The 11,630-nt window shown below is 45.2% G+C and overlaps 1 pseudogene; it reads right to left on the minus strand.

Moving 5' to 3' along the window:
* Positions 1-7,203: 7,203 nt before the first annotated feature.
* On the minus strand, positions 7,204-8,715 carry LOC147021665 (uncharacterized; annotated as a pseudogene).
* Between the last annotated feature and the right edge of the window lie 2,915 nt (positions 8,716-11,630).

Consider the following 11,630-nt stretch of genomic DNA (forward strand, 5'->3'; position numbering starts at 1 on the left):
TGATATTTGATTTTGGAAGTGGAAGAAGAACAATGGCGGACATACCCCAATCTTTGAAGAAAAAAGTTGGTCTCAGTGCTCATGGGGGTTGTTCAAAAGCGTACCACAAGAGAATGAGATCGTCCAGGAGGTTTGCAATTTTATTTTACGATCTAAAAGTATTTGAATATATAACTTGTAAGGAAATCTTTTATTCTTACAACACTGTAGTGACATAGTAGTTAGAACGTCAGCTTTGAGTCTGGATGGTTCGCCGTTCAAACCCTGGTTGAGTCAGAGCAAAGACTAGAAATACGTGTTGCTGCTTCCTTGCTTCATATTCACTTTTTTTTAAAAGGATGGAACACAAACAAACAACCGTAGATTGGCAACCTATGTCTTGCTTCATATGCCTATTGTCCAGCTCCTCGTTTGCATTGAAGTTCCATGGAAGGGAACTCGTATCATACACAAGGCGTGCTGGGTAGCATAGACGTATGCACACTTGACATTGAGCTGTCTTGTCTGGGTTCGAATCTCGAGAAGTGATACCCAGTTATATCCCGTCACCTGGATGCTTTATATGTAGGATGAACAGATGATGCATCATCCACCAGAAGGACATTAATCCAGAGGACCACATCTTTGTTTACACCACATCTCCTGTCTGCCAGGATCTGCAGTCTGTCTGCCAGGATTTTTCTTTTTCCGGATCTAAGGCTTGTTGTGGAGCTGCCACACATACATCTTGATCTCACACACAAGACATCCTTATGATAATTCACGGACTGGTGTTTGTTATTTACAAAATCGAAGATTTTTCAAGTATATTGGTCAGTCGATTTTATTAGTCTGTCTGTCTGTCAATCACCGACAGGTCGCAATTTTAAACCGATCTTCACGAAACTTTTCCATGCTGTAGAGGTATTCTCAACTGTGAAGCCTATTGATTTTGAGGTCAAAGGTCAAAGGTCATCTTGAGGTCGAATTTCTAAAATCGTCATTTTTCATCCGATTGACTTGAAATTTGAACAAGATTTGTATATTGCATCACTGAATTGGGAAACTCACTATTTTTGGGGTCAAGAGGTCAAAGGTCAACTCAAGGTCAAACTTCTAAAATCATCAATTTTCAACTGAAAAATAATCAATTTTCATCCGATTGACCTGAGCTTTGATTAAGATTATAAATTTTAATCTTAACAAAATGGACAGTATGATGTATCCATGGCAACCTTTGAAGAGGGGGTGGATTTTGCAGGTATCGTGCTCTGCACGACATCTTTTTCTTGTTTGTTTGTTTGTTTGTCGTGCTACTCCTCCTACAATTCTCAACCAATTATGTCCAGACTTGCTCCAGAGGAGCACGACCCAAATTAATGTGTAAGTGTGTTTTTATCTTCGGTGGTGGTCTTGGGTGGGGGATGCAAATTTTCTATGTAAATGTGTATCATGTAGTGCCCCCTCCAGGTGGGGGAGGGAATTACAAGTCTCCACCATTTCCAGTCCCCACGTTTACCTGTGCAGTGAGGTGTTTTCAATTATAATTTTGAATTATACAGGAGGGGATGTTTTGGATTCCGCGGCGAGGTTTTCAATGACATGGCGGCGATGTTATGTTCACAATTTACACATTTGGAAAACGGCAGTGTTGTCATCGGGAACAGAAGTGGCGGTTGGTTTTGTCTGTGTGGGCAGTGCTTGGAGAGATGGCGTTTTAGGCAAAATGGCCATGCTGTGATGACTTGCAAATAAAAGCTGTGATTAAACCGTTGCCGTTTACAAGGACAATTATTATTGTATGCAGCAGATGCCTTTTGATTTACACAGCAGGAGGTGTTTCAAATTCCGATGTTTGCAGCATCCGCTCTAAGTCTGACCTCCTCCTATGTCAAAGTTCTGGGTAGCATAGGCGGGAAACGAGAGGCGGTAATGAATGAATCCTTGCAATAATTCACAGACCTATGTTTGTGGGTTTGTGTGTGTTTGTCGTGCCTACTTCTCCGATAGATCTGGGCCAATTACATCCACACTTGCTGCAAAGGATCAGCACAACACGAATTAATGTATCGGGGCATTTTTATCTTTGCTGGTGGTCTTGGGGAGTGGGGTTGGGGGGCAGAGGAGGGGGTGGGGTGGGAGAGGGTGCAAATTCTGTCAATGTGTATCGTGTAGCGCCGCCTCCAGGTGTAGGAAGGTATTACAAGTCTCCACCATTTACAGTCCTGTATTTCTGTCCTCGTGTTTTTCAGTGCAATGATATGTGTTTTGAATTATAAGCAGTAGGTAGGTTTTTGCTTCATGCACGTAGCCTGGGTTGTTGTTTTTTTTGACATATACAGAGCTGTCAGTTGACAATACATCGCCCAAATAAAGGTATGCGGCAGAAGAACGCGTTGCATGGTTGGAACAATATCGCCCATTGGGTGGTATTCTTCTCGTACAGATAGTTAGGGAATTTGAGCAAATTGTATTGACCATCTGTGAAAAAAATTGCTTACCAAAAAATTTCTTCACTAACGTATTCATCTAGGTGTCTGCTAACACCTATCAATTAGTGCAAACCCAAATCCTTGTGGAAAATTCTGGGGAGCCAATCAAAGTTCAGGTGCTCATATAGACCCGCAGCCAGGGGCATCGAACCCATGTGAACGAGGTACCAATGTTGCACCCCATGGGATGTTGGGACCCACATCACTAACTCTCAAACTGACCTTCTGCTGGGATCTGGTAGGTGGGTGTGGCCCCCAGGGCCTTTATAGTGACCCCTGAAAAAGGGTCTAGATCATGTATTCTAGGTACCGGCTGAAACCAATTCAGAATCGTGCGTTATGATTCCACGAATATGAAGTGACACATGACAGACTTTTTGAGTGGTGGAAACCCCCCCCCCCGGCAGACGCCCTTAAAGGAACCACTTTTGTGACCCTTGAAAAGGGGTCTAGATCATGTATTCTCGGTACCTGCTGAAACCAATTCAGAATCATAGTCTGGGTTTCCCTGAGTAGGAAATGACCCAGGACAGACGTTTTGAGTGGTGGACACCCCCTGGCAAACACCCACCCCTGAGCAGGTGATCTAGTTCACGATATTGTGCCAATTGAGAATCATTGGGGTGACACGAAATGTCCCATGGCAGACGTTTTTGGTGGGAGAACCACTTGGGTAATCAAAATGCATAGCACATCATCTCTAGTCAACTATCAATACAGGATATAATCATATTGCAAATCGACTGCATTCTGTAACTGTCTGCTGCCAGTTAAAGGGGCACACCCGCGAAATAAAAAAATACTCAAACCACTGAAAAGCAATAACACCTCGTACCCTATCGAAGTAAATTAGCAGAAATATTCGACGAAATATCGTGGATTTTGAATGAATTCCCATATTAGTTTTTTGTAAAAAATTACAATTATCTGAGAATGTGTAACTTTATGGGTGTATGGGCTATTTATATCTTTGCTGTAACTGTTTATGACAACTCTCAAGTCATGCAAATACACGTAGCTTTGTCTAAACCGCTTTCTACTGCGCTGGTCTCATCACATATAACACGTTAGTCTCTCTGTCGTCAACACTCACTCACAGTACACTCTCACCTAATTACATAGCTCACTACTGTCTATATCAACTCTCACTTATAATACATAGCTCACTGCTGTCTGTCTATCAACTCTCACTTATAATACATAGCTCACTGCTGTCTATATCAACTCTCACTTATAATACATAGCTCACTGCTGTCGATATCAACTCTCACTTATAATACATAGCTCACTGCTGTATGTATCAACTTATAATACAGCACAGTGCTGTCTCTACTTTCACATAGGATACATAGCGCGCTGCTGTTTCTGTCAACTCTCACTTTTAATACATAGCACACTGCTATCTCTGTTAACTATGACTTATAATATGTAGCACACTGCTGTATCTGTTAACTCTCGCCGCACTGTCTCTGTAAATTCTCGGTTATTGCAAACTATCATCGAATCAATCTGTCTCGCTATCTTCCTTGCTCCATGGCTCAGTGTCGGTGTCGTCTTCCCAAACATCGTTATCTTCATTATCGGCAGTAGTGATGGAGTCGCTGACGTTGGTGTTGTCTCGAAAGAGATCGCCTGGCACTTCGGGTCCCGAAAACCATTCTGGAACGAGACATTCACCCTCTCGTCGCCTTCCGTAGTCCAGAGGATCCAGGCCCTGTGCCGGATTTGCAGTCGTGGCACGACCCCACAGCATGCTTACGTAGTTGGTGCATGCAATCTTCTTTGCCACACTTTTCTGGCAGGGTGGTAGGAGGGCGCAGTCGATCTGCTTCACGTTCACCAGCGGCGTATCCTGCAGAAAAAGAATGCATGAAAAGTGTCACTCCGATGAATCAGATACAGGGTCAGTTACAAAATACTTCTATGGGCAATAAAGTAAACCAGAGTAGAACAGTGCAAGCTTTACTGACCTGATTGATCTTGCCGGTCATTTGCAGTAATTTGGCATGTCTCACCTCATTGATGTCGACCTGACCACTCTGTCCGTACACTACGCAGGTGTACTCCTGTAGAGTAGGCTCATCTGGTTTGTCTGCGGTACTGATGTTTCGGAATGCCTTGATGAACCGGCTGGAACTGTCCTTCATGAGGATCTCCAATGGCCCAACCTTTCCCTTACGGTGGAATGCCATCGTGAAGTCTGTTCCAGTGAAGACGTGGATGGCAATGATTGCCAATGACAGTCCAGGTTGCATGGCTTCCAAAGCCTTTACGATTTGATTCAGATCGATGTATCGGCGATTGTTGGCAACGCCACAGTCCATGATCACTGTTGGTCCCTGCGTACCACTCTCAACATGTCTTCCCAGCATATGAATAAGGATGGCCATTACATCTGTATCTGATTCTCTGACCACAATACATCCAGCAACATTACTGGCATGAAATGCGATCAGAGTATCTGCTTCTTCGTGTTTCCCTTGAAGGTGGCTGGGACGATCGACAGCGATACACTCGTTCTGTGCATTGTAGATGTAGCGACAGCAGTTTCTACCATGCGACACAATCAATATCTTTCCCCCAAGAATCGGGCCATATTGATTCTTTCCCCATTCTTCGAGGATAAACGCAGCCAATTGGTCTTTGAAGTTACCATTCTTCAGCAATTGCTGGCCACTTTGTCGAGATACTTGTAAGGGGCCGCTGATGACGAACGGACGATCCTCTGCGCCCCGTAACCTCCGCTCAATTTCCTTGATAGACGATCTGTCGTATGTATCGAACAGGACGTGTATTTCGACACCCGGGTTGGAACATACTTTGATCAGAAGACTCCTTGCCATTGCACCGTACATTGTGCTGTTTGTAACTGAGAGGAATGTATGCAGAAGTAGACCGCCATCCACCAGTGTTACGTCAACGGGAGGGAGATCGGATTGGGTGCAACCATCTTGAAGCGTTTCCAATTTTTGCAGAAGTTTGGCCTTGCACGTTTTCAGCGGTGTGCCGTCAGAGTGTGCAATTGCAAGTGGGTACTGCGTTACGGGAAATGTCATAACGTGTCTCAAGTCGAATGCAGTTTGCTGGGATATGATCACGACCATGCGGATGAACATATCTCTAACCCCCTCTGTCGTTTGCTTTCCCGCTGCGGTCGATGTTCCTTTTCGTTTAGTGTTCTCAGCAGCAAAATTCTGGACTTTGCTCCTCGACACGCGCCTTAGGAGACGCCCGTCGTCTTCCTGACATTCTTTTTTGAATTTCTCATGAAGTTCCTTTCCTCGTGACATGGTTTCAAGCAGATACGTTTTCGTTTCCGGATCCGTAGCTTTCCCTGTTGCAATGTTTATGAGTGATTCTGACGTACATGCTGGGGTGCAGAATGTGTCACATGCTTCGGTCAATGCATCTGTCAGTGCATCCATACTTTCGTTGTCCTTCCGTATCCGAGCAGCAGTGAGTTGAGCCGCAGGTGACTCCGTCGTCTCCAAGCCAGGCAATCATTGCAATTCCGTTACGGCCATGCCTCGTTGTGTGGTTGTAATGCACCAGTGTCGGACTGCTTTCTCAGAATTCCTGAAGGCCACTATACCTCTCATTGGCGATGCAGCATCCCTGTTAACTGTCTGCTCAAGACATATGTCGATGGCCGTTCGTGAGAAATGTTTTTTAGTGCGACGGATGGAGAAAGCTCCGCGTTCAAGAATTGCACGGAACTGTGGTTCGGCGTTGTGCAGCTTGTCGAGGAAAAGCGTACCCCAGCAGGCATAATTCTGTCTGTTCAAAGCGAAGAATATGTCGACGAGTGTAGGCAAGACGGTGAGGTACCCACTGACATCGTTTGTTCGAACAGCGCGCTGCAAGTCCCGATACATTCGGATAACTATGAAGACATACGTGGTCCAGAATGTTGCCGTTTGACCAAGACGTCCATCCATCGTTTCATGGAAGAAGGTTTCATATTGCCTCATGTGATCCTGAATGATGGGATGCTCTCTAATATAGCGTTCGAGGTCGTCGCTCTCTGTAGGGCTACTGTCGAGGATGCTTCGGACTTCATTGATGCGTTCCTGACTCACTGTAGTGACGAATTGGTCGTACAGTTTTCTTTCCAATGCGTTTGCAAGGATTTCATGAACTCGTGTACATCGATTATAAAACTTTCCGCGGATGAATCCCATCAGCAAACCTTCGGCTAATACACCCGACTCTACCAACAAATATTCCGCTCCCGATTCCTTGATGTACGTGCCGAGAGCACCGAACATCGCGAATTCAACGTGGAAATTACCGAGAAGGATTAGCAGATTATCAAACAGTGGGGCGTCAACAGCTTGAATAGAATACGCCTTCAGGGTTACAGCAAGATCGTACATTACTATGCCGTATTCCTGATTTGTTTCAGACGCTACATTTAAACTCCTGACCATTGTCTCCCGGACGACATCGTTTTGTGTTGGTGGTTTGGCGATGGGATCCATGTAACAAATCTTGGGCAGTGGAAGTTTGTCTGTCACAAACTGAGAGTAGTAGCCATTGAAAAGAGGCATCGACTTAACGCGTGACTGTAGGAACCAGAACATGTCAATAGGTCGTAAACCATGAGCAAGTCCTTCGGTCAACTGCACGTCGGCTCGATGAGAGATACTGAACTTTGCTTTGTTCAGAGGCGTCCGGTACGGTGGAATCTCCCGTTCTTCTCCGACAAAACTTCGCCGGTTTCTTTCATCACCTATATTGGGCTGATGTTCTGTTTGCTGTTCTCAATCGGCGCTTGATTTTGGTCGCATATTCCAACCGTTGCATGCAGCGTGTTCTTCCCGTCCAATGTTTCGATATTGACGTCATAGTTGTCCCACGCGAGCCCTGTTCCAAGGTCAGCTCTCAATGACAGGCCGTCAGGAGTACCGCGGTTTTCTTCTGATGCGGAACACACCATCTCTGTTTCCAGTCGTTTCACCTCATCATAGCTTATTGAATGACCGTGATGATTTAGCATTTGAAGCGCCAGTTTTGATCCTGTTAGTGTTCCTCACCCGAGACTGAGGACGGTCTGTTTCCAAGGACGAATCGAGCCTTTGGAAGTATTATACACCGCATCAGAGGACATCGCTAACACTTTTCGTTCGATGTTTTCATTCTCGTTCTTCTCACGTAGCCCGCAGATCATGGTTTTGAAGAACAAAGGGATGGATTCCGGTATCTCCGCTGAACAGGTTTTCAATGTGTGTAGTGTTGTGGGTGTAGGCGTTTTACATGTTGGCATCGACAGGATTAGGGATCGTAGATATAGAGCGGTTGCGCGAATCCTGTCGTGATGTTCAAATTTCTCGCGATCTTCGTGGAAGCTGACTCGCGCATCATTGTCAGACATTTCCGAGTTGTACATAAAATTACCCTGACGCTTGTCGTAGAGAGAGATAGATAATCTCGCACCGAATCGGTCTTTGATTTTGCTCATTAACGTCTGAACTGAGTAATTCTCAATGCCTACATCACCGCCACAGCCAATGTATTCCGCGCGATATAGCTCGATTAACGTACTGGCCAACATTGCTCGACAATTTCCGATCACTTCCGTCTCGATCAACCTTCTCATAGTTTCGAACGTTTCCGCATGAAGCTTCCGACCAGTACGTGGGGAGGCAGATTGTTCAACAGATTGGTCCACTTCCTTGAAGAACAATCGACGACACGACTTGTGGTATTGCGCTTCCTTTGCTATAATATCTACCTCGCCACGAACCACCGATTTCACTCGTTCGTTGTTGCTTCGTGGAGCTGCAGCAAAGATTGCATCACGACCATCTGCTGTTAAACATTCGGACAGTTTCTCGTCTACACCGTTCCATTTCTTTCTCACTTTCCCACAGAATAAACATGTCCCCTTCAGTAATCCTTTTTCGTCAGTAGCAGGTAGGAAAGTTCGTTGTCGCGTCGTGGGTAATTTCGCCGTTGGCTCATGAACTGATGGACCAGAAGATGACCGACGCTTGACGGCAGTGAATGTTCTGTAACACTGTGTATGGTACACCGCTTCGCTTTCATCAACTCGTGTTAAAATTTCAGATGTAGCATCGCTGTAGCGGTCGGATGACATCTGCCTTCGAATTTCAGCCGCCTTTTTTATGGAACCCCATAACTTGGAATCGAATGGTTTTAACGGAACCGTTCCGCTGGTCTTACATATGATACACACACTGGGAGCTGGTATCACCATTTCGGCTTGATCCGTTTCTTCCATATCGATACTCTGGAAAATCATCACAATTTTCAATGTATTGGTAAATTCTCAAAAACAGTAAATTTATATCAAAGTCGAGACGGCGCGGAGGATTTCGCAAAGGTGTCATTTCTAACAAAGTATATATCATAATACTTTTATGTTCTGAATAGGCAATACAATAGTTTACAAATAAATCATTACAAAGCGTTAATCGCCTGGTGCGTGCTTTTCTAGGGTGCTCGTGCGATGACGTCATAATTCTGCTGTCTACTATCCATATGATTAAAATTATCCCTCACGACACAAAATGCAGACCGGCGTGTACATCGTGGATACATAATCATTATATCAAGATATGAATATAAATAAAACACGTTCATAATGAAAGGTTTTTCAGTATACATTGTATACACGCTGTATACAGAAACAACTCACACGTGTGTCTTATGTGGGATGCCAGTCCGTGACAGTACATGGTATCGTAAATTCATTAAATCGTCATTTATACACAATAATGGAAATTAAAATATTGACAAATAGGTAATACTTACTGAATCCGTATGATGCTTGAAATGATAAATTATATGGTGAAGTTCCGTATTGTTGGAAGAATTTCGTCCGAAAACAAGATTCAATGCGACTACTCATACTATATCAATGCGACGGAGGCCGCGTGGCCGCCAAAACTGAGAAAATACCGCGCTCTGACCTTCATTTTCAAGGCGTGGGCATGCTGTTTAAAGCCGGGTGGAGGCCAAGGTCACCGTCGTATTTTTAGAAGCGTGCCACTTTCAGTTGCCAAGCAACGACATGCAACGAGCACGGCGAGGTGTCCACAATCAAGGCCGAACTGCAGTCTCCGAAACCCGGTCTTTAATCAAAGACACACCAACTGGACTTTGCTTGTTTAAGCAAACATCTGTCGGCACTTTTAGGTGTAGGAAAGAGTTTTAGCAATATAGACTTGGTTTCACAGGAGCGATCCATGATTTAAGTGACGGGCTGCTGGCAAAAAAGGCACCTCAACTCCCCCATGACATCAGGGGTCACACTAAGTGGTTCCTTTAAGGGCGTCTGCCGGGGTTTTTTCCACCACTCAAAACGTCTGTCCTGGGTCATTTCGTACTCAGGGAAACCCAGACTATAATTCTGAATTGGTTTCAGCCGGTACCTAGAATACATGATCTCGACCCCTTTTCAGAGGTCACAAAAGTGGTTCCTTTAAGGGTGTCTGCCGGGGGGTTTCCACCACTCAAAACGTCTGTCATGGGTCATTTCGCACTCAGGGTAACCGAGACTATGATTCTGAATTGGTTTCAGCCGGTACCTAGAAAACATGATCTAGACCCTTTTTCAGGGTCCCTTTCAGGGCGTCTGCCGGGGGGGGGTTTCCACCACTCAAAACGTCTGTCACGTGTCACTTCATATTCGTGGAATCATAACGCACGATTCTGAATTGGTTTCAGCCGGTACCTAGAATACATGATCGAGACCCTTTTTCAGGGGTCACTATAAAGGCCCTGGGGGCCACACCCACCTACCAGATCCCAGCAGAAGGTCAGTTTGAGAGTTAGTGCTGTGGGTCCCAACATCCCATGGGGTGCAACATTGGTACCTCATTCACATGAGTTCAATGCCCCTGGCTCCCGGTATAATAGGGCCTGCGCGAAAAAATCGGAAAAATTAACTTTTGCCAATATTGACTTGTGGGATGTCTAACTAGGGGTTTTTTGGGGGTGTTGAATTGATTCCAACCATTATTTTTGAGAAAAAAACACTCCTTGATCACATAAAATGTATTTTATTGACATTTTTACAGAACTGTGCTCAATGGAAATGTTGCTTCGTCAGCTTTTACAACCTTATTCATCAAACTCCCCAGTATCTTCCTCACTCCTCTTGTAATCCAGCTGGTTTATGTTCAGGCAAGAGTTACCATGACAGATGCCGCAAGCAGAAATACACTTGACTCCTTGCTTTTTACAGCAGCACCGAAGTGAGCTGCAGTCCCCCGCACAGTTGTAGCTGGCAAACGTCAGGAGGTAGTCTGGTGCAATGGGGTCTGTAGAAGGGACTGGTGCATATCCTTGCTCAGTGATTTGCCATCCATAGTCCCGGGCATCCAACGATGGACTTTGCAGCATCAGCCAGTCTCTAGTCTGGAGGTAAGCTCGGAGAGAGTGCTGTGCTGCAGCTCCTGTTGTCGGGGGGAGTTTCTCAGGTTTTATGCTCCCAGTAGCAGCTCGCTTGCTGAAGATGTCGAATCTCAAGTCTTCCAAGTCTTTGGAGGATTTCCCATGGAACATAAGCATGAAAAGATCACAGCCTGCTTTAATGATATCACCTTTTTCAGCTCGGATGTCCATAAACACGTCCATTGCCCTCTCTGCTTCATCAGTCTTACAGAGCTTGCTTAGCAAAGTTGGTTTGCTAAACCCAAAAATTGCAGACACTGTATCGCAGCCAGAGAAGCTGTGCAAGAAGATGAGATACCTCCAGTATATCTCTGGGAGGGCCTCCCGGATCTTTCCGACATCGTAAGATGTTTCTTTGGCTGTCGTGAGGAAGATCGGATGGTCTGCAACATGATGAATCAGCATAACCAGGACGTCTGTGTCCTCAGCCCTCACCTCGACAGGGGACTCTCTTGCCTCATCTAGAGCTGCACGTACGATGGAGGTGTCGGCATCATCGGAGCATTGATGTACACTGATTCCATTCCTACTAAATGTCTCAGCAAGGAGCAGAACGAGCTGGGCTTTGTTGTTCTTGTTATCGAGGAACTTTTCTCTTGCAATGATGATTTTGAGATACAGATGAATCTGAATGTCACAGCATGCATTCTTTGTTCGTCTCAAGTGGTCATGGTCCTTAATGGAGCTGCCATATCCGTCAAAGACCACCGTTATCCGGAGGCGATGGCTCCCCATGGA

The sequence above is a fragment of the Eptatretus burgeri genome, chromosome 8 (assembly GCF_056783735.1).
Source record: "Eptatretus burgeri isolate ZD-2024b chromosome 8, Ebu_testis_v1, whole genome shotgun sequence".
NCBI lineage: Eukaryota > Metazoa > Chordata > Myxini > Myxiniformes > Myxinidae > Eptatretus > Eptatretus burgeri.